This window comes from Heterocephalus glaber, unplaced genomic scaffold (assembly GCF_053883595.1).
Source record: "Heterocephalus glaber isolate CG9 unplaced genomic scaffold, H.glaber_assembly_v1.0 deba00001579, whole genome shotgun sequence".
Taxonomy (NCBI): Eukaryota; Metazoa; Chordata; class Mammalia; order Rodentia; family Bathyergidae; genus Heterocephalus; species Heterocephalus glaber.
In genome coordinates, this window is record NW_028258360.1 from 872932 (window position 1) to 900173 (window position 27242).

At 38.9% G+C, this 27242-nt stretch overlaps 1 protein-coding gene and 1 pseudogene across 19 annotated transcripts in view; one reads left to right on the top strand and one right to left on the bottom strand.

Moving 5' to 3' along the window:
- The window catches only part of Pcca (propionyl-CoA carboxylase subunit alpha), a 399147-nt gene that overhangs the window by 35440 nt on the left and 336465 nt on the right, over nt 1–27242 (top strand). The gene's annotated exons all lie outside the window — the stretch shown is intronic.
- Nucleotides 2213–2313, bottom strand: LOC147823458 (U6 spliceosomal RNA; annotated as a pseudogene).

Sequence of the window (27242 nt, forward strand, 5' to 3'; positions counted from 1 at the left end):
CCCGCAAGTGCAAGGACCCGGGTTCGATCACTGGTACCCCCCCCAATTAAAATCAGAAATATTTCTAAACATTTAGATTGCAATAGAAAATTTGTAGGGTTCTTTATTTAGCGAAAAATTTTTATAATTGTCATTTTCAACATGAACTTTTCTTATCAAAAAGTCCCATGGCAAAGCCTCTGAATAGTGACTATATTACTGCATTTAATGGGAAAGAAGAAATTGGTTGCATTAGTGTGGTTTTGGATCTTGAAGTTCTGATGATTAAATAATCAAAGGGTTTTTAAATGGCATGCTTTCTTTAAAACTTGCTATTGCTCACTTTTCTTGTAAAATGTAGCTTTCAGTAACCTTTTTAGATCACAAATACAATGTTTCTATGCAAGTGTGAAACATTAGAAAAAAGAACAGATCAGAAGAGGAAAGCATTTAAGATGTCTGGACATTTTTCTTTTGCTGTTACTGTCTTTGGAAAACCTTTTGCAGAAACATTATACTCTGTCAATTTTAAATGTTTTGATTATCTTTGACTTGGCTAAATTACTTTTCCTGCATTTTTGGGTAAAATAGGATAAGATTCCTGGTAGGAATTTGTTCACATTAATATGGCTCATCAGGGACATTATATTTAATTGGAGATCCTGCAGAATAGTAGCAGGAGGCTGAAGAGAATTATTTAGCATTAGCAATGGCTCGTCTGGGAGTTGTGCACTAATCAAGACACCGGAGTGTTAGTGGTGGGGATGATGGGAATTATGACGATTATGACATGTAAGCATGTCTGCATGTGAACTGGACAGGCAATGAGTTAATCAAGAAGTATATTAAATGGCTCCCATGCTGATTCATTATTATCTACCATAGTGCCTGTCAGGTTGTGTATTTAAAAAATACAATTATTGCTGAATCCAGTATATATATGAGCTGAATTCAGCCATCTTCTTTGCTTCTCAATAAAAATAATCTCAAATTGCCTTATACATATAAAAGTAGAAAATTTTGTCTGTTATGTTCATTCTGTGATTTCTATTTTAAAGTACACTGTCCTTTATTAAATCCTGGTAGAGTAAACCTCTGTTTTTGGATTTATTTAAAAATTTACTTCCTTTGCCCTTTCATATATTTATTGTAAATACTCCCGTGCTTATTTTCTGCTGCATGAGGGATTTGGGTTTAAAAATAAAATTTGTGTATCTTTGTTTTTCAAGTTGAAAAAGTGCAGCATTTCAGAAAGAAATTAATATTTAGCATACAAAGCTACAGAAAAAAAATTACTCTTTTCCACCATCAAAATGCTCTCAAATCAGGTGGGGATGGAAGTCTCCTTTGCTGTAGTGGGTGGTCTCTTTGTGCTAGGTAGACCCATTCTGGGCCCAGCATGGTTAGAGCCATCTGTCATGAAACTATCAGTTAGAAATGCAAGAAATGTACATATTTTGGGGTAAATTGAACTAATAAATTGAGTTCCTTTTGGAAAATAAATTGAAATGCAGCATAAATCCATCAGCAAACTGGGTTACGTCTGTAGACAAATTTATGGAGTTACTGCAGAGATGAACACACACTTTTTAAGAAATTATAAACACTGCCAAATTTAATAAAACTTTCTACTGAACTGTGACCTTCATGTATTAACTTAATTAAAGCAGTATAATGGATAATACTCAAAGTGTTAACCCGTGGGTGGTTGTTATTGAAATCCATTATCTGCGAAGTCAGTATTAGTGGTCAGCAGCAGCAGAAGTAAAACTTGCAACCAAGGCCCTCCCTTGGGAGCTGTGAGCTCAGCAGGTTAAGCTGTCAAAACCCAGCAAAGCTTCTTAAAAGACTGATAGTTTTAAGTCTCTTGGAGTTAAAGGTAAACCAATCATTCCAGTCAGGAAGGACTAGGACTTTATTAGTCAGGCAGAAATGACATTTGGATAGAAAACAGAAAAAGATTTGTATCACTCTTCATGTATGAGTTATTGTTTATTTGTATGTTCATGTACCTTGGTATTTAGTAAAACCACCACCTTCCCCCTCCCATCAAACCCAGGGTTTCCAGGCATACACTATTGCTGAGGCTACACCTCAGGTGTAAATTCTTTTAATCTGTAGAAAGTGATTTGTGAACTTCTTTATAAAATGGATGAGGTTGTCCCAAGATCTGAATATTTTTGTTAATAAGAACTTTGTTCTTTAACTTGGAATACATTTTTTTTCAGTTCTTAAAAAAAACTTAATGAATTTTCATATCATCCTTGCACAGGGCCATACTAATTTCTCTGTATCATTCCAGTTGTTGAAATCAGTCAGCCAGTTAATCTGTCTATGGTACTGGGGATTGAACCCAAGGCCTAGAAAGTGCTAGGCAAGTGTTCTACCATTGAGATCGACCCCATCCTTGTATGTGTCCAATTTTATTAAAATCTTAACCTAAGAATAAAACAAATAAGCATAGTGCTGCATTCCTGTAATATTAACAGTCTAGGAGGCTGAGGTAGGAGGATCATAAGTTCAAGCATAGCCTGGACAACTTAGTGATTTAGCAAGACTCTGTTTCAAAGAAAACAAGCAAAGCAAAACAGTGAAATGTGAATATATTTTTATTTATTTAAAAAATTCTGGTGAACTTAAATGACAGTTTTCAGGGACTTATATATTTCATTGTTGTTAGTAACTGGTGGTATAAAAACTTACCTAATCATGGATTTTTCTCTAAGGATCTCTCTGTCTGTCTGTCTATCTATCTATCTGGTACCAGGAATCAAAAGTCAGGCTCTTCCACCTGCCTTGCAAGCGCAAGTTCCTGAGTTCGATCCCTGGTACCTGCCCCCCCTCAAAAAAGTCAGGCCCTTGCACTTGCCAGGTAGACGCTGCACCATTGCGCTACATCCCTGGCCCTCCAAGCATCTATTTAAAAAGAATTGAAGGTTGGGCCGGGGATTTAGCTCAGAGGTTCCGCCACCTGCCTCACAAGCGCAAGGTCCCGAGTTCAATCCCCAGTACCCAAAACAAAACAAAACAAAATAAAGATTGAAAATATTATTTTATTGAAAAAGTTTATATTTGATGAAATATTTGGAAATACAGCTTAACTTTATTCTGATATTCCTATATTTATATGGCCATAACTCAGCTCATGCCTTTTACAGTCTCTTTAAGACTTCTTAGTGGAGGCAGAGGATGTGATCATTCTAGGTAATATTTGTCATTTATTGAGTGACCACAATAATATCACTTAATTTGAGAATGGGTGTGCACACGAAAGCACATAATTATGTAAGGAGACCATGGTCACAATGCTAAACTGAAAAATTGGGGCTTCTAGATATGAAATGAGTTGTCAAAGATCATTTATTAAATCAGTGGTGGAGCTACTTTGGAATTGCCCTTGAGCTGCATTCTTTCTTTTTAAATTTAATTTTATTGGTATGTTTTAGGTATACAATATAATGACATTCATCATTGGAAATTTGCACCTTTACATAATCTCTCTTGCTTCTTTTTTTTTTTTTTTGGTACTGGGGATCAAACTTGGGACCTTACGCTTTCAAGGCAGGCAGCAGAACCACTGAGCTAAATCCCCGGCCCCTTTCTTGCTTCTTATTTTTTCCCCATTCCCCTGCCCTCCCTTCAACCCCTCCATCCCTCCCTATTTACAAAGATTTTGTTTCCGTTTTTTCATTTTCTCATATTAATTCCATTCCCTCTTTCCTTTTCCCTACCACTTCTACTTTCCCTTCCCCTTTGCCCCTTTTCTTCCTATTTCACATTATCTATTATACCTTTTAGTCCTTATTTACACTTTCAATTTCTCACGCTAGAGAAACTATTTGGTATTTATACATGTGTCCTATTTATTTCACTTAAGAGTATCATCTCAATGTGCATCCACTTAGCTATAAATATCTCTAATTTCTCATTTTTTTAATGGCTGAGTAGTACTGCATTTTATTAAAAAAACACATTTTCTCTCTTTTTTTTTTTTGGTACTGGGGATTGAACTTGGGTCCTTGCGCTTGCAAGGCAGGCGGCGGAACCACTGAGCTAAATCCTCGGCCCTAAAAAACCACATTTTCTTTATGCAGTCTCCAGTTGATGGGCAATTGGGCTGTTTCCAAGTTTTAGCTATTACAAACTGTGCTGGTATGAACATGGGTGCACATATATTGCTGTGGTATCATTCTTTTAATTCTTTGGGGAAGATACCCAGCAGGGCAATAGCTGGGTCAAATGGGACTTCCAGTCCTAGTTCTTTGAGGTATCTCCATACTGATTTCCACAGTGGTTGCACCAGTCTACACTCCTACCAGCAGTGGAGCAGGGTTCCTCTTTCCCCATAGCCCTGCCAGCATTTGTTATTGGTTGATTTCATGATAGCAGCCATTCTTTCTGGAGTGAGGTGGAATCTCAATGTTGTTTTCATCTGCATCTCTCCAATGACAAGTGATGTTGAATATTTTTTCATATGTTTATTTGCTATTTCTACTTCTTTGAGCAATGTCTGTTCATTTCAAATGCCCATTTTTCGATTGGGTCTTTAAATTTGGGAGGTCTGATTTTTTTAAGTTCTTTATAGATTCTAGATAGTAGAACTTTGTCTGAGGAAGAGCAGGTGAAGATTTTTTTCCACATTGTGGGTTGTCTCTTCACACTGCTGGTGGTTTCTCTTGCTGTGCAGAAGCTTTTTAGTAAGAAGAGATCCCACTTGTTGATTGTTTGTGCTAGTTCATGGGCAACTGAGGTTTTGTTCATAAAATCTTTTCCTACATCACTATCTTCAAGAGTTCCACCTAACCTCTGTTCCAGCTGGTTCAGCGTTTCTGTGTTAATATTTAGATCTTTAATCCATTTTGATTTTAGTTTAGTGCATGGTAAGAAATATAGATCTAATTTTAATCTTTGGCAAGTTTAAACCCAATTTTTCCAGCACCATTTATTAAAGAGGCTATCTTTCGTCTAGTGAGGGTGTTTGGCTCCTTTGTCGAAGATGAGGTGGCTGAGTGTCTGGAGTTGTTTCTGCATCTTCTAATCTGTTTCACTGGTCCTCAGGTCTGTTGCTTTTCAAGTACCATGCTGTTTTTATCACAGTAGCTTTGTAGTATAGTTGCAGGTTGGGGCTTGTGATACCCCCTGCCATGTCTCTGTTACCTGGAATTGCTTTTGCTATTCTGGGTCTCTTCTTGTTCCAGGTGAATTTTTGGATTGCTTTTTCAAGGTCTGTTGTGAAGTATGGTAATGGGATTTCAACTGGGATTGCATTGAATCTATATAGCAGTTTTGGAAGTATGGTCATTTTCACTGTGTTGATCCTTCCCGGCCAGGAGCAGGGGATGTCTTTCCATTTTCTGATATCATCTTCAATCTCCCTTTTCAGAGTGCTATAGTTTTCAGAGAAGAGGTCTTTGATTTCTTTTGTTAGGTTAATTCTTAGGTATTTCAGTTTTTTGGATACTATTATGAAAGGAATTTTTTGCCCTATTTCTCTCTCAGTGAGTCTGTTGTTTGTGTAGACGAAAGCTATTGATTTTAGTGTGTTGACCTTATATCCAGCTACTTTTCTGAATTTGGTTCTTAAGTCTAGAAGACTTGGTGGCATTCTTGGGGTCTTCTATATAGAGTATCATGTCATCTGCAAATAATGACAATTTGACTTCTTCATTTCCTATCTTTATTCCTTTTATTTCTTTCTCTTGTCTAATTGCTGTGGCTAATGTTTCCAGAACTATATTGAACAGGAGTGGTGATAGTGTTCTTGATTTTAGTGTGAAGGATTTCAGTTTTTGAACATGTAGTATGATATTGGCTGTTGGTTTTTCATAGATAGCTTTTATCAGATTGAGGTAGAGACCGTCTATTCCAATTTTTTATAGGGTTTGTATCATAAATGTGTGTTGGATTTTGTCAGATGCTTTTTCTGCATCCATTGAGATGATCATATGGTTTTTGTCCTTGGCTCTATTGATATAGTGCATTACATTAATTGATTTCTGTATATTGAACCATTCCTGCATCCCTGGGATGAATCCCACTTGGTCAGGGTATATGATGTTCTTGATGATATTCTGCATTCTATTTGTCAGTATCTTATTAAGGATTTTTGCGTCTATGTTCATTAGTGAGATTGGCCAATAGTTCTCTTTTTCTATTAGGTCTTTCTCTGCTTTGGGGATCAAGGTGATGCTTGCTTCCAGGAATGAATTTGGGAGTATTGCTTCCCTTTCAATTTCATTGAAGAGTTTAAAGAGTAGTGGCAGTAGTTCTTCTCTAAATGTCTTGTTCAATGTAGCAGTGAAGCTGTCAGGACCTAGGCTTTTCTTAGTTGATAAGTTTTTAATTACGTTTTCAATTTCATTGATTGATATTGGGTTGTTTAGAATTTTTAGGTCTTCTTCGTTCAACTTTGGTAATTCATACTTATCTAGGAATCTGTCCAGTTCTTCTGTGTTTTCCATCTTATTGGGGTACAGTTTCTCAAAGTAGGCATTGATGATCCTCTGGATTTCTGCTGGATCTGTTGTTATTTCATCCTTTTCATTCCTAATTGCATGGATTTGGGCCTTTTCTTTCCTTTTCCTGATAAGGTTGGGTAAGTGTTTATCAATTTTGTTTATTCTTTTGAAGAACCAATTCTTGGCTTCATTGATTTTTTTTGTATCGTTCTCTTAGTCTCCATTGCATTGATTTCTGCTCTGATCTTTATAATTTCCTCCCTTATATGAGCTTTGGGTTTGTCCTGGTCTTCTTTTTCCATAAGCTTGAGGTTCAGCATCAGGTTGTTTAATTGAGCTCCCTCTGTTTTCCTAATATGTGTATTCAGTGCTATGACTTTCCCTCGTAAGACTGTTTTCATTGTGACCCATAGATTCTGATATGCTGTATTATCATTTAATTGAAGGAACTGTCTGATTTCTTCTTTAATTTCCTCTGTGACCCATTGGTTCTTCAGAATTGTGTTGTTCAATTTTCATGTGTTGTGTTTATGAAATTTTTGTGGTTTCTTTTGCTATTGATCTCCACTTTCATTGTACTATGGTCTGATAATTTACAGGGGAAAAATTCAATTCCTTTGCATTTGCTTAAGTATGCTCTGTGAGTGAGTATGTGGTCTATTTTGGAGAACTACCTGTGTGCAGCTGAAAAGGATGTGTATTCTGATTTTGTGGGATGGAATACTCTGTAAACATCTGTTAAGTTCATTTGTTTAAGAGTTTGATTGAATTCTAGTATTTTGTTGCTTTTTTTTTTGTCTAGTTGATCTATGTATTTGTGACAGTGGGGTATTGAGGTCCCCCACTAGTATTGTGTTAGTGCTTATATAATTTTTCATGTCTGTTAGTATTTATTTTATATCGTTGGGCACACTATTGTTTGGCGCACATATATTTATGATTGTTTTATCTTCCTCTTGGATTGTTCCCTTTACAAGGATGTAGTGTCTTTTTTTGTCTCTCTTAATCAGTGTTGGTTTGAAATGCACTTGATCTGCAAGAGGATAGCTACTCCTGCTTTTTTTCGGGTTCCTGTTGCATGGAGTATTGTTTTCCACCCCTTAACTTTCAGTCTGAGTTTCTTTTTGAATTAAGTGTATTTCTTGTATGCAGCATATTGTTGGATTTTGCTTCTGGACCCATTCTGCCAGTCTATTTCTTTTGATTGGTGAATTGAGACCATTAACATTGATGGTTATAACTGATACATATTGACTTAGCATTGTCATGACTTTTTCTCTCTGTTGGATTCTCCCCCTTTGTGTTTAATTTCTTGTCCTGCCAATGGGTTCATTCTGCTTGGCTTCCAGGGGTTATGATCCTCGTTGTCTTTTCTTAGGATATTGTGTAAAATTTTTTGGAGTGCTGGTTTGGTATTCATGAAGTTCCTAAGGTGCTCTTTGTCGTGAAAGTACTTAATTTATCCATCAATTTTGAAAGATAATTTTGCAGGGTACGTCAATCTGGGTTGGCGGCTGTTTTCCTTTGGGCTTGAAATATATCATTCTAAGCTCTTCTTGCCTTGATGGTTTGCTTTGAGAAGTCTGCTGTGATTTTGATGGGCTTTCCTTTGTATGTGATATGTTTCTTTTCTCTAAGTGCTTGTAGAATTTTGTTCTTCTGTTGAGTTTCTTGAATCTTAACTAAGTTATTACATGCCTATGTGTAGATTTTTTTTTATCAAGGCTAATTGTTGTCCTGTATGCCTCACTTATCAATATGTCAAGTTCTTTTCCTTTACTTGGGAAGTTTTCTGCCATCACTTCTGTGAACAGTTTTTTTTTTTTTATGTCATCTGCACTCTCTCCTGTTTCTTCATTGACTCTGATCAATCTTATATTATTCTTCTTTGCATCATCTAGCAGCTGCTAGATTGATTTCTCTTGGTCCCTTACTATTTTAAAGAAAGTTTTCTTTTCCTGGTCACTAATTGGAATCTTATCTTCTATATCTGAAATTCTGTCCTCACATTGGTTCATTCTGCTGTGTAAACTTTCAGTGGAGTTTTTAATCTCCTGGAAATCTGTTTGCATCTGTTTTATGGATTCCATTTGTTTCCTATGTTGGGATTCCATCATGTTCCTCAGCTTCTCTATTGTTTTATCTGTGTCCTCTCTAGATTTATTAATCATGTCTTGCACTATGGGCACAATCTCTGATGTTATCTGAGAACTTATTTCTGATTTCTTTTTTTCCAGATCCTCTTTTGTTACCAGTTCAGGGAGTGCCATGTGGTTGAGTATCAGAGTGTTCCATCTTGTTTCCCTTTGGAGTGTTGTAGGTGATCTGGATGTTTGCTTTTGAGGCTTGTTTACATGTCTTCTCGTTTCTGTGGGGGCAGGGGGAGGGGGTGATGCTGCTGACGCCTGTGTAGCTCACCTCCTGGGTGCTGGGAGTGGTGGTATGGCGGCCCAGAAGCCTCTTCCTCTGCGCTGGGAGTGGTGGCCCGGATTGACCTGCATTCTTTGTGTTGTGGCATATTGCCTTCTGTTCTAAAAATAAGGAAAAGTCCTTTTCTCCCCCAAAAGAAGTGAAGTTTATTTGAGTTTTTATTAGTGGTTCTTGTGGGCCAGGTGCTGTGGTAGAAACTGAAATTAGAAATGTGACCAGGATTGATAGTATTTTTGCTCACATGCACTTACAGTCCAGTGGTAGAGCAGATACAGAATAAGAAAACACTTAAGTAATTATAAATTGTGGTAAGTGTTATAAGAGAAACAAGTTGTTAAAAGAGAATCATGGGGTCTCTTTATTAACAAGATGGTCAACCAGATTCTCTCTGAGGGTCTAAAATGTTAGCTGACACTGATGGACAAGAGTCAGCCAACCACTAGGCAGATAGGATAGCATGTGGAAAGGCCCTGAGCCAATTCAATTTGTTTTTATCCTCAATTCTCCACTAAAAGAGTTCATATAAAGATTCCTAGTACCTTTCTCATGCTGAATCCAATGGGGATTTTTCAGTGTTCTTCTATTTGACTTTTCAGGAGTATTTGACATTGTTGATTACCCTTCTTTAAATACTGTTTTAGTTGTTTTTTTTTTTTTTTTTGTACCAGGGATCAAACTCGGATCCTTGTGCTTGTACAGCAGGCAGTGAAACCACTGAGCTAAATCCCTGGCCCCTGTCTTAGTTATTTTATTGTTGCTGAGGCAAAATATCTGACACCCAGAGTTAAAGGAGGGAAGATTTATTGTAGCTCACAGTTTGTAGAGGTTTTAGTTCATAGTTGACTGGGTCCAAGGACTGGTGGCATGGCAGAGTGGCATCGCAGAACAGGCAGGCAGAAGGCAGCAAGCATCAAGGAACAAGCAACAAGCATCTCTTTTTCTGTCTCATATTTTATCCAGGCTATCCACCTTAGGGTGTGTAGCACTCACACCTTTAATCCTAGCATCCTACCACAAATCAATCCCAGCATCACATCCTTGATCCCAGCATCACACACCCTAGATCCAGCCACCTCCGAAACATCCCAGTTATGAGCATATGAGGCTTTTGGGGGTATCTAAATACAAGCCATAACACTGTCATCCTCTGGCTTCTGTGACATCTTAATCTAATGTGTTTTCTGCTTCTTTGTCTCCTCTGTATAGCAGTGATGCAAGGCTTCATCTTTAGCCAGGCATGGTAGTGCACCCCTGTAATCCCAGCACTCGGGAGGCTGAGGCAGGATCATCATGAGTTAGAGGCCAGCCTGGGCTACATAGTGAGTTCAAGGACAGCCTGAAATACACAGCAAGACCCTGTCACCAAAAAAAAAAAAAAAAAAAAAAAAAAAATCAAGGCTTCATCCTTATGGTTTCTCCTTCACTCTCTCCTGGAAAGATCTCATTCTTTTTCATTTGTATTTCTGTGGTTTTAAAAAACTTTAGACTCTAATTTTACTCCCTGCCTCTCTAACATCTCACCCAAACCAAGAAAACAAGACGAAACACCCAAACAAATCAAACCAAATCAAATCATCACCCAAACCAAATAAAAACTATCTCAAACTCAACATGACCCAAACTAAGCTTTCATCCTTTTATGTTCGTTGTGTCTGAGTCCTATGTCAGAAGCAAAAAAAAAAAGGGATTTATCTTTATCACTACTCTTTCTTTGATTTCTCATTTCTAATTCATGAACAAGTACTTATCCTGAATGATTTTAGAATTGTCTCTTTGTTTAGTTATTGCTTCCTTAGTGAGTTCTTTTGTTAAACTACATTTACTAGTGGATCTTTTCTATTAGATCCTAATAGGATTTCTCCCAGGAATGAAGGTATGGCAGCTGAATAAAAGCCTCCCAAATGTATCTGGTTCCTAGTCTCTGAGACCTGTGACTATTACCTTATACCAGTGATGGCAAACGTTTTAGAGCTTTCAGTGATAACAGCTGGCTGCGACATGCATGCCGTAGATTCTCCAGCGCTGCCTTATGCTATAGCATAGAGACTGCAGTGTGATTTAGTTAAGGATCTTGAGATGAGGAGACTGACTTTGATTATCTGATGGTCTGATGTGATCGCAAGCATCCTTCTAAGAAGGAGGTAGGAGATGAGAGTAGGAGGAGGAGGGATGAAGACAGAAACAAGAGGTTGCAGTGATGTGAGGGAGGAGCCATGAGCTGAATGATACAGGCCTTCTAGAAGCTGAAAAGCTCGTCTCATGCCTTTGGAGGGGGCAGCCTTGATTTTGGTGCCATAAAACTCATTTCCTACTTCTCTTGTCTAGAACTGTTAAGTTTGTCTTGTTTTAATCCACTTATTTTGCAGTAATTTGTTACAGCAACAGGAGGAAATAAATACAGGAGCAATGGTTAGACATCAGAAAATCTATCCAAGTTTCAACTATACTAACATATTAAAGGAGAAAATCTATGTGACTTGTCTCAGTATATGCGTAAAAATCTCATGAAGAAAAACTAACTTGCTTGAAAATCTTTTTTTTTTTGTATTAAATTCTTTTATTGGTACATTGTAGGTATACAACACAATTACATTTCTCATTGGGAATTGTACCTTTACATAATGCATCTTGGTTCTTACTTTTTCCCCATTCCTAGCCCTCCCTTCACGCCCTCCACCCTTCCCTATTTACAAAGACTTTATTTCCATCTTTTCCATTTCTCACCATTTTTCCTTTCCCTTCTTTCCTTTCCTCTGCCCCTCCCACTACCCTTACCCCTTTGGACCTTTTCTTCCTATTTTACATTATCGATCATTCATTCTAATCATTGGTACATTTTAGGTATACAATATAATGACATTCATCATTGCAAATTTGCACCTCTACATAGTCTCTCTTGGTTCTTATTTTTCACCCTTCTCCAGCCCTCCCATCAACCCCTCCAGTCTTCCCTATTTACAAAGATTTTGTTCCTATTTTTCCATTTTCTCATATTAATCCCATTCCCTTCTATCCTTTCCCCTAGCCCTCCCACTTCCTTCCCCTTTGCCCCTTTTCTTCCTATTTCACATGACCTATTATACATTTAGTCCTTATTTACACTTTCAGTTTCTCACACCAGAGAAACTATTCGGTATTTACACATGTGTGTCCTATTGATTTCACTTAAGAGTATCGCCTCAATGTGCATCCACTTAGCTATAAATGTCTCTAATTTCTCATTTTTTATGGCTGAGTAGTACTCCATTTTATTAAAAAACTACATTTTCTTTATCCAGTCTCCAGTTGATGGGCATTTGGGCTGTTTCCAAGTTTTAGCTATTATAAACTGTGCTGCTATGAACATGGGTGCACATATATCACTGTGGTATGATTCTTTTAATTCTTTGGGGAAGATCTCCAGCAGTTGAATAGTGGGGTCAAGTGGGACTTCCAGTCCTAGTTCTTTGAGGTATCTCCATACTGATTTCCACGGTGCTTGCACCAGTCTACACTCCCACCAGCAGTGGAGCAGGGTTCCTCTTTCCCCACAGCCCCACCAGCATTTGTTATTGGTTGATTTCATGATAGCAGCCATTCTTTCTGGAGTGAAGTGGAATCTCAGCGTTGTTTTCATTTGCATCTCTCGAGTGACCAGTGATGTTAAACATTTTTTCATGTATTTATTTGTTATTTCTATGTCTTTATCTGAGAAATGTCTATTCATTTCAGCTGCCCATTTTTCGATTGGGTCTTTAGATTTGGGAGGTCTGATCTTTTTAAGTTCTTTATAGATTCGAGATAGTAGACCTTTGTCTGAGGAAGAGCAGGTGAAGATTTTTTTCCACATTGTGGGTTGTCTCTTCACACTGCTGGTGGTTTCTCTTGCTGTGGAGAAGCTTTTTAATAAGAAGAGATTCCATTTGTTGATTGTTTGTGCTAGTTCACGGGCAACTGAGGTTTTGTTCATAAAATCTTTTCCTACACCGATGTCTTCAAGGGTTGTACCTAACCTCTGTTCCAACTGGTTCAGAGTTTCTATTTTAATATTTAGATCTTTAATCCATTTTGATTTTAGTTTAGTGCATGGTGAGAGATACAGGTCTAGTTTGAATCTTTGGCAAGTTGAAGCCCAACTTTTCTAGCACCATTTATTAAAGAGGCTATCTTTCCTCCAGTGAGGGTGTTTGGCTCCTTTATCGAAGATGAGGTGGCTGAGTGTGTCTGGCATTGTTTCTGCATCTTCTAATCTGTTCCACTGGTTCTCAGGTCTGTTTCTTTGCCAGTACCATGCTGTTTTTATCACAGTAGCTTTGTAGTATAGTTGCAGGTTGGGGCTTGTGATACCCCCTGCCATGTCTCTGTTACCTAGAATTGCTTTTGCTATTCTGGGTCTCTTCTTGTTCCAAGTGAATTTTTGGATTGTTTTCTTGAGGTCTATGAAGTATGCTGCTGGGATCTCAATTGGAATTGCATTAAATCTATATAGCAGTTTTGGAAGTATGGCCATTTTCACTATATTAATCCTTCCTACCCAGGAGCAGGGGATGTCTGTCCATTTTCTGATAGCATCTTCAATCTCTCTTGTCAGAGTGCCATAGTTTTCAGAGAAGAGGTCTTTGATATCTTTTGTTAGGATGATTCCTAGGTATTTCAGTTTTTTGGATGCTATTGTGAAAGGAATTATTTGTCCTATTTCTCTCTCAGTGAGTCTGTCATTTGTGTAGAGGAAAGCTATTGATTTTTGTGTGTTGACCTTGTAACGAGCTACTTGACTGAATTTGGTTATTAAGTCTAGAAGACTTTTGGTGGAGTTCTTGGGGTCTTCTATATAGAGTATCATGTCATCTGCAAATAATGACAATTTGACTTCTTCCTTACCTATCTTTATTCCTTTTATTTCTTTCTCTTGTCTAATTGCCATGGCTAATGTTTCCAGAACTATATTGAACAAGAGTGGTGATAGTGGACATCCTTGTCTTGTTCCTGATTTTAGTGTGAAGGATTTCAGTTTTTGACTATTTAGTATGATATTGGCTGTTGGTTTTTCATAGATGGCTTCTATCAGTTTGAGGTAGAGAGCATCTATTCCAGTTTTTTGTAGGGTTTTTATCATAAATGCATGTTGGATTTTGTCAAATGCTTTTTCTGCATCTATGGAGATAATCATATGGTTTTTGTCCTTGGCTCTATCGATATAGTGTCTTACATTGATTGATTTTCGTATATTGAACCATCCCTGCATCCCTGGGATGAATCCCACTTGATCAGGGTGTGTGATCTTCTTGATGATCTTTTGCATTCTGTTTGCCATTATGTTATTAAGGATTTTTGCATCTCTGTTCATTACTGAGATTGGCGTATAGTTCTCTTTTTCGGTTGGGTCTTTCTCTGCTTTGGGGATCAAGGTGATGCTTGGTTCCAGGAATGAATTTGGGAGTATTGCTTCCCTTTCAATTTCACTGAAGAGTTGAAACAGTAGTGGCAGCAGTTCCTCTCTAAATGTCTTGTGGAATTCAGCAGTGAAGCCATCAGGGCCCGGGGTTTTCTTAGTTGATAAGTTTTTAGTTACATTTTCAATTTCATTGGTTGATTTTGGGTTGTTCAGAATTTTTAGGTCTTCTTCGTTCAACTTGGGTAATTCATATGTATCTAGGAATCTGTCCATTTCTTCTGTGTTGTCCATCTTATTGGCGTATAGGTTCTGGAAGTAGGTACTGAAGATCCTCTGGATTTCTGCTGGGTCTGTTGTAATTTCACCCTTTTCATTCCTAATTGCATGGATTTGGGCCTTTTCTTTCCTTTTTCTGACAAGGTTCGCTAAAGGTTTGTCAATTTTGTTGATTCTTTCGAAGAACCAACTCTTGCCTTCATTGATTTTTTTGTATCATTCTCTTAGTCTCCATTGCATTGATTTCTCCTCTGACCTTTATAATTTCCTCCCTTGTATGAGCTTTGGGGTTGTCCTCTTCTTTTTCTAGAAGCTTGAGGTTCAGCATCAGGTTGTTTAATTGGGCTCATTCTAATAATTTCCTAATATGCATATTTGCTGCTCTGAATTTCCCTCGTAAGACTGCTTTTATTGTGTCCCATAGATTCCATTATGTTGTATTGTCATTGTCATTTAATTGAAGGAACTGTCTGATTTCTTCTTTAATTTCCTCTGTGACCCATTGGTTATTCAGAAGTGTGTTGTTCAATTTCCATGTGTTTATGAAATTTTTTGAGTTTCTTTTGCTGTGGATCTCCAATTTCATCGCACTATGGTCTGATAATGTACAGGGAATAACTTCAATTCCTTTGCACTTACTTAACCATGTTCCATGAGCAAGTATGTCGTCTATTTTGGAGAATGATCTGTGTGCAGCTGAAAAGAATGTGTAATTCTGATTTTGTGGGGTGGAAGACTCTGTAAACATCTGTTAAGTTCATTTGTTCAAGAGTTCGATTGAGTTCTAATATTTCTTTACTTATTTTTAGTCTAGTTGATCTATCTATTTGTGACAGTGGGGTGTTGAGGTCCCCCACTACAATTGTATTAGTGCATATATGACTTTTCATGTCCGTTAGTATTTGTTTTCTATAGTTGGGTGCACTGGTGTTTGGTGCATAGATTTTTATGATTGTCATCTCTTCCTGTTACATTCTTCCCTTTACAAGGATGTAGTGTCCTTCTTTGTCTCTCCTCATCAGTGTTGGTTTGAAATCTACTTGATCTGCCAAGAGGATAGCTACTCTTGCTTTTTTTCATGTTCCTGTCGCATGGAGTATTGTTTTCCACCCTTTAACTTTCAGTCTGTGAGTTTCCTTTTGAATTAAGTGTGTTTCTTGTATGCAGCATATTGTTGGATTTTGCTTCTTGACCCATTCTGCCAGTCTATTTCTTTTGATTGGTGAATTGAGACCATTAACGTTGATGGTTATAACTGCAACGTATTGACTTGTCATTGCCATGACTTTTTGTTTTTGTTGGGTTCTCCCCCTTTACATTTAATTTCTTGTCATGCCAGATGAGTTCATTCTGCTTTGCTTCCTGGGCTTGTGATCTTCAATGTCTGTTCCTAGGATATTGTGTAAAATTCTTTGGAGTGCTGGTTTGATATTCACGAAGTTCCTAGGGTGCTCTTTGTCATGAAAGTATCTTATTTCTCCATCCATTTTGAAAGATAGTTTTGCAGGGTACATCAATCTGGGTTGGAGGCTCTTTTAGGGCTTGGAATATGTCACTCCAAGCTCTTCTTGCCTTGATGGTTTGTGTTGAGAAGTCTGCTGTGATTCTGATGGGCTTTCCTTTGTGTGTGATTTGTTTCTTTTCTCTGACTGCTTGGAGAACTTTGTTCTTCTGTTGTGTCTCTGGAGTCTTAACAATTATATGCCTGTGTGTCGATTTTTTTTGATCAAGCCTGTTTGGAGTCCTATATGCCTCATTTATCTGTATGTCAAGCTCTTTTCCCCTGCTTGGGAAGTTTTCTGCCATTATTTCGGTGAAGAGATTTTTTATGTCATCTCCACTCTCTCCTGTTTCTTCATTGAGCCCAATCAGTCTTATGTTATTCTTTTTTGCATCATCTAGCAGCTGCTGGATTGATTTCTCATGTTCCCTTATAATTTCGAAGCAATTTTTCTTTTCCTGGTCACTAATTGCAATCTTATCTTCTATATCTGAAATTCTGTGCTCACATTGGCTCATTCTGGTGTGTAGACTTTCAATGGAGTTTTTCATGTCCTGGTAATCTATTTGCATCTGTTTTATGGATTCCATTTGTTTCTTATATTGGGATTCCATCATGTTCCTGAGTTCCTCTCTAGATTTATTAATCATGTCTTGCACTAGGGGCACAATTTCTCCTGTTATCTGAGAAATTATTTCTGATTTCATTTTTTCCAGATTCCGTTTTGTTGCCAGTTCAGTGGGTCCAGGTGGTTGAGCATCAGAGTGTTCCATCTCATTTCCCTTTGTGGTTGCTGTAGGTGATCTGGAAGTCTGGTTTTGAGACTTATTTACGCGTTTTCTCATTTCGATTGGGCCAGGGGACTGTTAGCGCCTGCATGGATTACCTCCTCTGAGCTGGGTGAGGTGGGCCAGGGGCCGGGAGCAGTGGTAGGGATGGTGACCCAAAATCCCTTTCCTGTGAGCTGGGAGGAGCGGGAGGGATGGTGGCCTGGAAACCCCTTCCTCTGGACCAGGAGCAGTGGGATGGCGGCTCAGAAGCCCCTCCCTCTGGGCCGGGAGCAGTGGGAGGGATGGTGGCCTGGAAGCCCCTTCCTCTGGGCCAGGAGCAGCGGGAAAGAAGGTGACCCAAAAGCCCTTTCCTCTGGGCTGGGAGCAGCGGGATACATGGTGACCGGGAAGCCCCATCCTCTGGACCAGGAGCAGTGGGACAATGGTTCAGAAGCCCCTACCTCTGGGCCGGGAACAGCGGGACTCAGTACCTTGGTCTGGTGGTCTGGTGTCCTCTGTGTCTTTGTAGTGTGGAACCAGGTGGCTGCCTGTCTGCAGGGGGGTGATTCGGTGTCTTCCGCTTGACTCAGGACCTCGGTAGGGCATGCACAGACCTTCCCGTGTGCAGGGGGCTGATTTGGCGTGTTCTGTGCAATTCAGGACCTCGGTAGGGCGTGCACAGACCTGCCTGTCTGCAGCGGGCTGATTCGGTGTGTTCTGTGCAACTCAGGATCTCGGTAGGGCATGGGCAGATCTGCCTGTCTGCAGTGGGGTGATTTGGTGCCTTCTGTGCGACTCAGGACCTCGGTCGCTTGAAAATCTTTGTCAGATCGTTTGATGAAATCAGTCTCACCTGCATTTTATCTGATGTAAAGTACTATTTAAGTTACTGAAATTTTGATGGCTTTCATAGCATTAGATTTTTAAATGTTTTGGAATTTTCTTCTGTTGACTCTTTTTTTATTTTATGTTTTTTTTTGGTTTTTTGGCACCAGGAATCGAACTCCGGTCTTTGTGCTTACGGGGCAGCTGCAGGTGGTGGAACCACTGAGCTAAATCCCCAGCCCTGTAGGCTCTTTTTTAAAGTGAGAGTTTAAAATGTTTATTTCTCTGATTGACTTTCTCTTCATCCTTCACCATTTCCCTACCCCTTGCCTATTCTTCCCCTTCCTCTCTCTTTCCTGAGTTTTGTCTCAACTCTGTCACCTCCGTCACCTCCTACTTCCAAACCAAATCAAACTAATGAAAAAAATCCCACCTAATCCTTTGTGACTAGCACTTTTATGGCTGCCTCTACATGGTGTTTGGATTCCTCATCCATATCCATGTTTTAGCATCATGATGCAGACACATAGCAGATCAGTCCCAAGAAGCTAGTTCAGATTTTGACCCTGAAGCTGTAGGAACCGCAGCCAGATACTGTTTGGTGGCTGCTTCATGACTGGGGCAGCTATACCTATGCCTGATTTTAACCAGTGACCTGAGAATTTTTTGCTAGTCTCCTGCAGAACATTCTTAATGATCTGTTCTTTGCATCTGGCACTTCCTTTTCCTGGGAGAACAAGAATATATTTAACCTTGTTTATGGTTATGTATTTTTTGGCTGTTTTGAGTTCATAGAATATTTATTGTTTATTTCTGCTTGTCAGTCTTCCTGATTTTCTCCTGTGGATTTTATTGTGATTGCTTACATTTGAAGCATAAAGAGCTTTTGAAGTATGCACACATTCTGCCATCCTTTTTTGGGGGGATGGGACTAAATTTAAGTTTACAAAGACCAGAGAAAAATAGTTAGCTCCAAAAATTATATGTTTGCTCAATTTCATACCTCAGTTTCTCTAAGTGACACTCTTGGTATCTGACTTGTTTGTTATGTGATTAGGTCCAAGGTAGGTTGGGATCTAATTTATACACCACCACTCAGCATGTCCAAGGATTGTTTTACCACCTTTGACCTCTGCTATGGCCAGTCATCCACCTGGTTTAGGGCAGCCTCCTCCAAGTTGGAGTAGCAAAGGGAGAAGTCTTTGGAAGATACAAGGCTGTATGAAGAATGGCTTTGGTGGGGTTATGTTTGATTAGTTCATCTGAATTGGACCCTGTACTAAAGAAGAGAAGTTCTACCTCGGATGAATCAGATACCGATTCACTGTGGCCACCTCCAGTTGTTCATTTATTCACTAAGTGAACTGCAGAGCATTCTCTGGATGGTGAGGAGGTGTGGTGTGTCCAGTGGAGAGTTTGTACATTTTCTAACTGCATATAAATAGTATTTGAAAAAGTCTTACTTGTAAACAGCTGAGTATTTAGTTACTTCCAAGTCTTCCCGTGAATTAGTCATAGATTAGTTTCCAAGCCTGTACTATATTTCCCAAATGGATATTAGATATTTTAGTAGAGAGGCCTTTATAATTAAATCTATCCAAGTGTCTTCCGTGTACTATTCTAATTAAGCGTTATAGATCCCAAGGCTGCACTGATGCAGCTCAGCTAGGATGTTCTATGTGTGATAGGGGAGTTCAGTTTTTAAACTACACAAACTTATTTGTGAAGCTTTTATGTGACAATGGCCCCTAGCTTCCATGGTTCAGGTTTCAAGTTTTCGACTCTACAGTGTTGCAAAAGCAATACACATTCAGTAAAAACCATACTTGGAATTTTGAATTTTGATTTTTTTCTCAGCCTAATGATTTGTGGTACAATCTCTTGTTATACTGGACAGTGACAGGAGCTGTAGCGTGCAGTCACAAGGGGAAATAACTGGCACTCTACAGTGTACCGTGTTGCTAAGCTCGGCTGTTTTGTTGGTTATGTGTTCTCTGAAAGCCTGTTTTCAAGGGTTAGACCCTAACTTGGTACTCTTAGAACGTGGTGGAAATTTTAAAAGCTGAGGCCTAGTGAGTGGTTTTCCTGTCACTGGGGATGTGTCCTTGAAGGGGATAATGGGACCCTAGCCCCTTCTCTTTCTTCCTCTTTTGGTTCCAGCTATGAAGTGAACAGTGTGCTCCTGAACAGTCTGCTCCACTACCAGCCCTACCACGATGTACTGTGCTCTCACAGGCCCAGCAAAGGGCCGGTTGGTCATAGACTGAAACCTCAAAAGTGTAAGCCAAAATAAACCTTTTCCTCTTCTTCTTCTGTTTTTCTTGGTACCAGGGATTGAATTTGGGACCTTGTGCTTGTGGGGCAGGTGGTGGAACCACTGAGCTAAATTCCCGGCTCAGCTTTTTCTTCTTATAAGTTGATTTATTGCAAGTATTTGTTACAGTAACTGAAAACTGGCTAGCACAGGTATATTAAAAGTACTTTCTATGACATTCTCAAATTACAGTGGGTTTATTGGAGTAATCCTCTTGTATATATCAGTAATTTTTCCTTTCAATAAGAGATGTTTCCATATATTAATTTGTTTTTCATTAAAAAGGATTAATTTATTTTCAGTTGTGGTAAAATAGACATAACATGAAATTTATCCTTTTAACCATCCTAAATTTTTGTGGCATTAAGTATATTCACATTGTTTTGGAAGATGAAAAAATTTCTGGAGATGATGGTGGTAGTGATTTGACATATCAATTTTAAGATAATATGCTTTATTTTTGTAGTGTTTTAAAGTGTTCAAAAAGTTCTGTCTGTCCATAATGATATTTTATTAGCTTTCATTGTATGGGATTTTACAGTCCCAGATACTCGACTTTTATTGTTTTTTTTTCGTGGTACCAGGGATCGAACTCAGGACCTTGTGCTTGTGAGGCAGGCACAGTGCCACTGAGCTAAATCCCTGGCCCCAATACTCAACTTTTAAAAAACATAAATGAGTGCCTATGATACTCAAGAGTCCTGTGTCTTTTTTTTTTTTTCTCAGAGTGGGGATTGAACTCCAGGGACATTTTACCACTGAGCTACATCCCTAGGCCTTTTAAATTTTTTAAAAATTTGAGTTAAATGCTTGCTAAGTTACTCAGGCATACCTCAAACTTGTGATGAACTTGCAGTCCTCCTGCCTCAGGTTCCCAAGTAGCTGAGATTACAGGCCTTCATTAACATACCTGGCAAGTGTCCTGTATCTTTTGAACTGGGTAAGTATACCCTCATATGACTTTCAGTTCAAAGAGAGAAGCAAATGTTTTAAATTAAGTTGTGATATGTAAAGTAATGGAAAATTATATCATGTACTGTAAATGTGGGACAGGAGAAACTGAGCCTGTCTGGGGTGAGTTCAGGGTCAGGATCAGGGAAAGTTTTCTTGAGGAAGTAGTGTTTAAGCAGAGACCTGAAAGATGTTAGGAGTAGGTGAAAGGTGGGGCTGGGAGAAGAAAGTACTAAGATAGAAGAGAGCTTGATAATTTTGAGAAAATTAAGTAGAATCAATATACTCTTAACCCAGAAGTCCACAGTATTATTTTGGTATCCACCTATGTCTAGATAGTGTTCTTTTTAAAAATTTGGTTTAAGAAATTATCTGACAACAAAATGGACTTTTTTCTTTTGTACACACCTGTGAATTGTAAGACATGGATAGATTGGTGTCATTACTGGCATAGTTGGGATGCAGAACAGTTCCATCAGCCCCCAGAGTCCCTTGTCTGTCCTTTTGTAGTCACCTGTTTCCCCAGCCTATCACTGGCAGCCACCAATGTGTCTCCTTATGTAGTGTTGCCATTCCCACACAGTGTGTAACTTTTTGAGACTGGCTACTATCACTAACTATAACTTTTGTGAGTTACCCTAATTGTTGTTTTAGTACCAATAGTTTGTTCTTTTTTAAAAAAATGATTACTGGGTAGTCTTGCATTGTGTGATTGTACAGTTTGTTTATCACTTTAGCCACTGAAGGACATTTTGCATTGTTTCTAGCTTATGACAGTTATGAATAGAGTTGTGTTAAACATTTATGTATAAGTTTTTGTATAAATTTAGATTTCTATTTGTCTAGGATAAGTAGGGGATTTCTGGGTCATATGATATTTGTTTAATTTTATGAGAAATTGCCAGACTTTTCCAGAGTTGCTGTATGATTCTGCATCCCAACCAGTAATGCATGAGAATTTAGTGGGTTTTGTGTCTCCATCATTTAATATTGTCAGTATTTTAAATTTTAGCCATTTTACTAGGTGTGGAGCAGTCTCTCATTGTATTAAACTTTCATTTCCCTAGTGGCTGATAATGTTGAGCATCTTATATAGGCATTTGCCATCCTTAGATCCCTTTCAGTGAAGTCCCTATTCAAGATTTCCCTGTGTTCTACATTTTTGTCCTGGTATTGACTTTAGAGAGTTCTTTATATATTATGGATGCAAATCCTTTGTTGATATATCATTTGGAAATATTTTCTTCCTGTCAGTGGTTTGTTTTTTTCTTAACAATGTCTACTGCAGCTCAGAAGTTTTGAATTTTGATATAGTCAATTCAGCACCCCTCCCATCTTTTGTACTTTTGGTGGTGTATCTAAGAACTCTGCCTAATTCCATGCCATGAAAATTTTCATCTAAGAATTTTTTCTGAGGACATTTAGATATGTTATCCATTTGAATTAATTTTATGTGAGATTGGAAGTTATTATGGTTTAGCTATAGAATGTTTCCCAGCGTCTTAGGTGTTCAGAGATGGGGCTTTTAGGTGATTGGATTATAGGGTGCTGTAGTCATCAATGGATCAGTCTGTTGATGAGTTTGTAACTAGATATCCATGCTGTCAGGAGGTGGGACTTCCTCCTGGTTGGAAGCAGTGTGTCTTTGCCTTTGGAGGGTGCGTACCCTGCTCTTGCCTTTTCTCTCTGCTTTCTCATGCCATGTGGTGAGCATCTCTCCTCTGCCCTTACACTGCAATGTTTCTGCCTTGGAGCCTGCTGTGATCTTGCTAAACTCATTAGCTCTGGGAATATTTCTATAAATTCATTGAGATTATCTGTGTATACATGCATATTGTCCATGAGCAGGGACAGTTTTGGTTCCTTTACAATCTATAAGCCTTTTATTTCTTTTTCTTTCCTTATTGCTGAGGCTAGGAATTCCAGTATGATGTAGAATAAAAATGGTGATAGTGTATGTTCTTGTCCAATTGCCAATCTTAGTGGAAAGCATTCAGTCATTCAGAATTAAGCACTGTATAGTATTACCTGTAGGATTTTTCATTTTTTGCTTTTTTGTAGATGGCCATTATCAGGTTGAAAAAAATTCTTTCTACTCCTTATTTGCCAAGACTTTTAAATCATGAATGGATGTTGAATTGTGTCTTATGCTTTTTTTTCTGAATAAATTGTATGAACTTGTATTTTTTCTTTTGACTATAACATGTTATTTCATACAGGGCTGAAATTTTTAATATGCAACCAGTTGTGGATTCTGAGGATAACCCTTGCTTGTTTGTATAGAAATGTTTTACCTCTTTAAATGTTTGGCAGACTTCTCAGTGAAAGGACTGGGCCTGGAGATTTCTTCTTCAGAAGGTTTTAAGCTGTGGATTAAATTTCTTTAGAAGTTGTAGGAGTATCAGTTTATCTATTTTTCTTGAGTATAGTCTCTCAAATATGTTTGTTGAAAAGTACAGATCTTAATATTAGTGGAGTTTTTAATGTATGTAGATATCTGAGATCTTAGTTATCTTGCTCTGCTGTACACTTTGTGTCTATATCTGTGCATTGATAGTTCCAAGAGAGAAGGAAAAGCAATGAGAATTTATTCATTGTGTTGAGAAGCTGTACATTACTGTGTCACAATACTGGAGATAATTTATAAGGAGAAAAGGTTTATTTTGACTCACTATTTCTGAGGTTTCAGTCCATGGTTGCTTGACCCTGTCACATTGGGCCCATGGTAGCACAGTATATCATGGCAGGAATGCGTGGCAGAGGAGGTCTGTTTGGGGGTGTCTGGGAAGTGAAAGAGAGAGACAAGAAGGGGTCGGGCCTTTAGTAACTTTTTCAAGGGCCCTAGGCCCTACCTCTTACATTTTCCACAACTTCCCAAATACTGCCAATCTATATTTAACACATGTACATTGGGGGATATTATGGTTTAGATCTACAGTATTCCTCCAAAGCCTCATGTGTTCATAGGTTGGGCTTTTGCAAAATGATTAGCTTATGGGGGCATTATACTTATGGGTGGATTAATCTACTAATCAAACCATAACTGAATGTGCTATTAGTAGATGGGGCCTGGTCAGAAGAGGTGGTTCACTGGGGGAGTGACCATTAAGGGTATATTTCCCTCCCTGCTCCTCCCTTTGTTCTGTGTTTCCTGGCTGCCATGATGTGAGCAGCTTTTTGCCTACCATGCCCCTCTGCCATGCCATTGCTATCTTGGAGCCAGACAGCCATATACTAAAACTGTGAGCAAAAATAAACCTTTCCTTTAAGTTGTGGGTGTTGGGTATTGTGTCTCAGCAATAAGGAAAGTGACTAAGGTAGATTTTGGGGTCAGATAAGCTTTTACTCAGATTTCAAAGGAAGGCCTTACAGGCCAGGCACTGTGCTCTTGAGAGGGCAGTATGTGAAGCTGTGAGAATGAAGCTGATAGTGCATTGGAGACCCCAGGTAGTTGAAGCCAGGAATGTGGAACATCTGAGAAAAGCCACAGACAGTGAGCAAAGTCACCCCAAGAGAAAGGCCATGAGGGCTACAACCAGCAATACCATAGGGGTGAGGCTGCCCAAGCTGTTTGGAACCCATATCTCCCCACAGTTTGCCCATGGTGTTGGACATAGAGCTATAGAATTTACTGTTTGCTGTGCTGGGTTTTGGTCTTGCTTTGGTTCCATTCCTTTTTATCACCCTATTTTTCCCTTTTGGAATAGGAATGTTTACCCTGTGCCATTGTATGTCAGCAGTGTTTTAATTTTCATTTTGATTTTTACAGGTGCTCTAAGCTAAGAGTTTGCCTTGAGGTTCAGAGGAGACTTTTGACTTGGACTTTTCAGCAGTGCTGGAACTGTTAAGACTTGGGTGACTCTTACAGATGGACTAAAGGCATCTCTTAGAGATGGAATGAGTCTTTTGGGGGACAGTGTGAAATATGGCTTAGATCTCTTGTGTCCCCCTCAAAGCCTCATATGTTCAGAGGTTGGGCTTTTAGGAGTTGATTGGATCATGGGGCACTATGCTCATTAGTGGATTAATCCACTGATGAATCCATAGCTGAATGTGCTGTTAGGAGGTGGGGCCTGGTTGGAAGAGGTGATTCACTAGGTGTGTGACCTGGAAGCGTGTATCTGCCTCCCCAGCTCCTCTCTTCACTCTATTTTCTGGCTACTATGATACAAGCAGCTATTTGTTTGTCATTCCCCTCTGCCATGCCACTTCTGCCAGCTGCCTACAGACTGAAACTGTGAGCCAGAATAAACATCTCCTTAAGTTGTGGGTGTCAGGTATGTGTCTCAGTGATGCGGAAAATAACTGTGATGGGACATTTTAAGATCCAAACTCTAGCACTTACCTACTTTGGACTACAGTTTCATTACCTAGAGATGCTTGTTCCTCTGTCATTGTTTTGGCTACTGTAAGAACTTCATTCTTCCACTGCTGCCACAGCCACATAATTACTTGGGCTTCAGGGCATGAAAGAATAGAGTAAAAGAAAGATACAATTTGAGATGAGATATCCATAGTGCTAAAAGCTCCCTGTTTTGCTTCTTGAGTTAAAAATACAGGGCTTCTGGAATTCTCTCTGTCAGTGCCCCAGTATCTACTTTGGGTTTCAGGTTTTGTAGAGTAGGCTGAGGGATTGTGAGTAAAAAGAAAATAGTAAAACTTACCACTGGTTTATAGTAATTTGAATTTTATTTTTTGATTTGCTTACTATTGTTTACTTCTACACACCCACAAATACTTGCTTCATGTATTCTGTTCAGGTTTCATAGCTGGATTCAGTGGGATAATCAGGGTAGTGTTCTTATTCCATCTAAACTGGAATTACCTGGTTTTTTTTTTTTTTTTTTTTTGTGGTACTGGGAATCGAACTCGGGTCCTTCTGCTTTCAAGGCAGGCGGCGGAACCACTGAGCTAAATCTCCAGTCCCCCCAATGGTTTTTTTGGAGACAAGTTCTCACTATCTAGTTCAGTCTGGTCTTGAACTTACTATATAGCCCAGGTTGGCCTTGAACTCCTGGTGACCCTCAGCCTTAGCCTCCTGAGTCCTGGGATTACAGCCATGTACCACCATGTCCAGCCAGTGGTGTTTCTTGAAAGTCACTCAAAAACAAATGTGAAGGGCTGGGGGTTTAGCTCAGTGGCACCACGCCTGACTTGCAAGCACAAGGTCCTGAATTCGATCCCCAGTACTTCCAAAAAAAAAAAAAATGTGAAAAGGAATTGGATGTAGTGATTCCTGTGTATTATGCTATATAACCTATATTATGGCTGTGTTAAGGGGAACATTTAGTTAGATAACAGAGGAAAATAAAAGAGGTTTTCATTATTGATAACATTACTTCTTAAGTTTACTTCACTGACTTCCCAGTTAAAAAGTCTAAACTCTTTATGATGGCATTCTGGATCCTTTCTGATCTAGTCTCTTCTAATCTTTTCTATTTTTTCCTACCATTCTTTTGCTTTAGCTCTGCCTCATATATCTTATTTTTAGGTCATCCCACAGAGCTTTAAATAGATTTGTGTGATGGCTTAGATCTAAAATTTAGTCCACAGGTCTCATGTGTTCAGAGTTGCAGCTTTTGGAAGGTGACTTGATCATGGGGGCATTATACTCAACAGGGGACTAATGCATTAAATGAGTTCATAGCCGAATGCAATGTTAGGAGGTGGAGTCTGGTTGGAGGAGGTGGGTCACTGGGAGCATGATTTGGAAGGAAGCATTCTTCACGCCCACTCCTTTCTCTCGCTCTGATTCTCTTGTTTTCTCTCTGCTTCCTGGCTCTTATGGGTTGAGTAGTTTTCCTCTGCCATACCCTCCTATGGCTCTGATTCTGTCTTGGAGCTTGCTGAACGTGGACTGGAGGCTCTGAAACCTTGAGTCAAAATAAACCTTACCTTAGGTTGTGTGGGTGTCAAGTAGCTTGTCCCAGTGATGGGAAAATGACTAATACAATTGGGACCTTTCATATTTCCCTAATTTTGAATGTACTCTTTCTTTGTTGGTTCTTTTTTTCCATTAAAGTTTTATACTTTAATAACAAATTCTTTGTGAAATTGTTTCCTGTATTAGCCACTTGAGTATTTTCTGTTTATTACTGTTGGTTGCAAGTCTGAATTTCCAGGCTGAATTTCTGGAGGGGAGAAATCAGAGATTTATTATCTTTTTATATCTGCTATACCAGAATATCTGTGATAATTTTTTTCCCCCAATACTGGGGATCAGACTCAAGACCTTGCACTTGCAAGTCAGGCGTGGTGCCACAGAGCTAAATCCCCGGCCCTGTGATAAATTTTTGAATGAATCAGAGAAGGGGGAAAGGGAAAGAAAGTATTTAGGGTAGAATGTAGAATAGTTGAATTAGAA